Genomic DNA, 4,820 nt, shown 5'->3' on the forward strand with positions numbered 1-4,820 from the left:
ATGACCTCATTCCTTAAATTGAACCTTTCTAATGAAAAAAAAATTAAGTAATTGATAGTGATTATATTTATATATATGAAAATCATATACACATACATATATGTATACGTATGTGTATGTAGGTATGTATATGTGTATGTATATAACCTTGTAGTTCCCTTGCTTTTCTGCAGAGAAGATTTATATTTAATCATCTATTCAGCAAATCCAAGTTTGGTTATTGGAAATAGCTCATTTTTCTACCCTTTCCCTTCTTCAGCCCCTCATGAAGCAATATGAGTGTATTTTTTTTTACTTTTATTTGAGTGTCATTTGCCTCAAATCTTCAAGGCAGGATGCTTGTCTAAACTTGAGAAACCTTATGTAGTCCCATTAAGGACTAACTGTTCTTACTACGACTCCATATAAATCAGCATACCTATCCTGTGGGAAGCAGTCATCCTCAGTTGTCTTAGCCAGCACGTACAGCTCAGTACATGAAACAAAGAACAAGGAGTCCCAATTTCTGCACTTTTTTGCCTCTCTTTTGAATTACACCTGGTGCATGACTGGGCAGGATGTTCAAGGCATCCATAGTTTCCTCACAAGCAATGCTTATACTGTGGTTCAACACAAAACTATCAAGCACAAGAAAGGGCAAAATAGAATGAAACCACCAGGAGCAAGGAGTGCATTTCCCATCTCCAGTGAAATGTTTTCTGTATAGAAAACATACCCTGTGGAGGGAAAGACCCTCGTTGGTGGACATGTGACCATGGATTTAACTTTTCTTTTGGCAGATACAAATCCAAAGTTTTATTCAAGTAGATTAAAAGTCATAAAAGGACAGAGAACATCTTTTAGGTCTTGGAAGACCGATAACACCTCCAATGCATTACTGAGCCCAGTAGATGCCACACACACACACACACACACACACACACACACACACACACACACACACCCCAAAAGTATATTGATGATGAAAAGGTATATTGAAGAGTTTATAGCCACCTGATAATTTTGACTTAAATAGCATATATTTCCAAAATTTATGACAATATTAATTTATGTTGTCATTTTTCAGAGATCAAGGACTTTATTCAATTCACCAAACATTGTCCAGTGATTCCTATGGACAAATCACTATATCAGCTGCTGAAAAGAATGTCTATGTAAGAGATTTCTTCTAAAAGCACAGTCTATCATTTATGCTTACTTTTTTTTAAGTCTCTAAATAAATGAGAATGCTGCTGACATTGAAATCCTGCCTTATGGGATATGGCACACGAGGTTTCAAATGATGCTTTCAGTATCATTTTTTAAAACAAATTTATTAAAGTTTTTCATCTTTACATAACCATCTACATAATCATTTTCTTCCCTCCAGCGTGTCCTTTGTCTTAAATCAAATGAAAACAATTCAGCACAACCATCTAATGCAAATCTCATGCCCCATGATGCATATGTGTGTTTGTGTATATGTGTGTATACATTCTGTCCATTTAATCACCCACCTCTAATCCGTGATGGAGAAACCTTATCAATCCTTTCTTCTCCAGGATCTTGAATGGATTTCCCTTTAATCAATGAAGTAATTTTGTCTTGTTTTGTTTTTGGTGACAAAATGCTATATGTATTATGTTTGTTAAAGATAATGACTATAGGGGATGGGAAAAAAGCATCTCTTTGGGATATTTGTACTGGGATATTTAATGTACTCTGTAACTTACATCTTCTTTTCAGGATGATGTGTTCTTATTTTCCTAATATGAACATTCGTGGAACAAAGAAAAGAGGTGTAGCTTTCCTTTTATTAGATTATGTACAGATCATAAACAGAAGTTTTCCAAATAGCTAATTTAAAAGGGGACAATGTGATGCTGTGGAAATAACACTGGAAAATGAGTTATTCAAGCAATCAGTAAGCATTATGATGTACCAATTTTGTATCTACACACTTAGAACAATGCCTGGCACACAGGAAGGGTTTAATAAATGCTTATTGATTGCTTGAATGACTAATTTTAAATTTCTATTTCCAAAGCACATTATTGTCCCTTTTAAGCTAGTAATCATCTGCTAGTAACTGTTCAAGTCACTGGGGAATACATATAATAAATGAAATGTGTCCTAGTTACAAAGAGAATATATATTAAGATACAAAACACATATATAAGTACACATAAGATAAAAACCAAATCTATGAAAAGTAAAGCACATGATAATGTAAAAGGAAAGACAATAATAGTTAAAGCTAATAGTAAGGAAGAAAGGAATTCTAGGAAGCAGATTTAGGGAGGAGGGATGTACCAAGCATAGGGGACAAACAGCACAAAGATAGAGGATGGAGTGTTATGTGTGAGGAACAGAGACAAGGATAGTTTTACTGGATAATAGAGTAAAGGAAGGTGGATAATATCAAGTAAGATTTCAAAGGTAAACTAGGGCAAGGCTGTAAAAAGATTTCAAAGCTAAACAGAGGGGTTTATATTTTATTTTAGAGGCAACAGGGTTCCAATGGAGTTGTTTGAGCAAAATGAGCACCATGGTTAGATCTATATGCAAGAAAAATAATTTTGGCAGCACTGTGGAGAATTGATTGGTATGAGAAGAGACTTGAAGAAGGGAAATAAATTAGAAGGTTCCTATAATAAACCAAGCAAGTGGTGATGAGAGCCTTTATTAAGAAAGTAGCTGTGTGAATGGCAAGGAGGCAGATGGGGCAGATGTTGTAAAGGGAGAAATGGCATTATTTATCTACTGATTAGATGTGTGGTATGAGGGAGAGAAAGCAATTGAGAAAGTGTCATCCTTTGTAATTCCTTGCATGAAAATAGGGAAGTTCATAGGGGGCAGCAGATTTTTTTTTTGGGGGGGGGGAGATTACAAGCTCTCTTTTTGACATGTGAAGTCTCTGAGACATACAATTTAAAATGTCCAGTAGGAAATTGGTGATTTGGGAGAGATAGAGAGCATATATAGATTGAGAGTCATCAGCACAAAGATGTTAATTAAACCCATGGGAATTGATGAGGTCATGAAGAGAATGTGTAGAGAAAGAATAGTGGGCATAGAACAAATCCTTTGGCGAACACCCACAATTAGAGGGGATGACCTCTCCAATGAAAGAAGAAAGGAGACTGAGGAGAGTCTAGATAGATAAGAGGAGAACCAGGAGAGATTAATGGCAAGAAAATCCAGAGAGCACCCAGGAAGAGAAGTTGTGAGCGCTATCAAATGCAGATGATAGGCTGGATTTATCAAGTAAAAGAGAGAGCAAGAGACATCGGTTCAATTCTTAGAATTGGCATTGACTACTATGTGAGGTTGGGTAATCCCTTACCTTCTCTAGAGCTCCAACTCCTCCTCTGTAAAATTAGGAGGTAGTACTAGAACTTTGAAGTCCCTTATAACTCTTGAGTCTATAATAAATAGTTTTGCCTTCTCCTTTCTACATATCATTTTCTTTGAAGGATATAAAGTATTGAGAAGCACTGTAGCAAAATGGATAGAGGAGCAGCTCTGGAACCAGTAAGACTATGGTTCAAGTCTTGCTCCTAGCAGACACTGGCTGTATGACAATAGGTAAATCAATTAGCCTCTCAGGACACCAGGTTACTGTCTAAGACTCTAAATTATCAGAAGAGTTGCTGATCTATGTGGTGAAAGGATTTTTAAACACATGGCAGCTCTCTAGGCTGATAAAATCACATATTTTTCTTCTAAAATTATAAAGAACTGAAATGTAAATCCTTGTTCATCAAACTCCATGATGTGTGTATAATGTATATGTGTGTATATATTCACACACATTCACACATATATACATATATGTGTTTGTACATATCATATGTGTACATATGTATTATGAATTCAGAATTAACTCACATGGAAACCCTCACAAACCTGCAGTTTCTCTCCATGTGTACTCCCAACTAATCTTATGACTTGGAGAACTATATGACAATGTCCATGGTGAGACCCTGGAACACGGATACTTGTTGGTTAATAAAAAATTATTAACCTCTCTGCCATGTCATTCAATTACAAATGATTTACACATTTATAGTACATTATTATTGTTCACTCCATTAATTATTTTTTTATTTTCTTTTCCAACCAGAATCAATGCCTGTTAGAATCACAAAATGTCTAAATACATAAGAGAACTCCCAAAAGTATTTTTCTCATTGTTTTGATTAGAAAACATTCCTTCTACACTTAGAGCCAGGATTTAACTTTTGTTTTCCTCCAACTGAGGGAAGTAAAAGAGAAAAACAACTGGGAAGTCTGACCCTAGTATTCTGAACACTCTCTCTGCACCCACCCCCAGCTTCATCTCATTTTGACCACTGCTCTGTTCAGGTGCATTCCAGATGACTTAAATCTTGCCTCACTGCTCTGTGTTGGTTTTTTTTTCTCATACATACTTAATCCTTAACCAGATTTTACTTTGGAATTCATACTTTATAACACTCCAACTGAGGCTCAAGTAATATTCATCTATAACTTTTTAATGAGTTATGCAATTACTCATGTGCCTGAGAAAATCTCTCATAATACTCCATTGAGTCTCATCCAAGTTTGAGGTAAGAAATAATTGACTCTTTGGTTGGGAACTCCATTACTTTGTTTATGGTATTAGTGGGGGAAGGGGGGTTGTTTTCCTGTTTCTGTGAGATTTCCATCCCTCCTCGCTTATCCACCAGCATGTGCTTTATGCACAGATTTCTCAAGTACTGGCTTTCCTGATGTCTACAGTATGTCATTCTGTGACTTGACAAGAAAAAAATGACCTATTTCTTTCTCTCTACAAGAGTTTTAAACTGACTTAATTG

This window comes from Petaurus breviceps, unplaced genomic scaffold (assembly GCF_028583685.1).
Source record: "Petaurus breviceps papuanus isolate PSGF00001 unplaced genomic scaffold, PetGlider_PUasm1.0 187, whole genome shotgun sequence".
NCBI classification, from domain to species: Eukaryota; Metazoa; Chordata; class Mammalia; order Diprotodontia; family Petauridae; genus Petaurus; species Petaurus breviceps.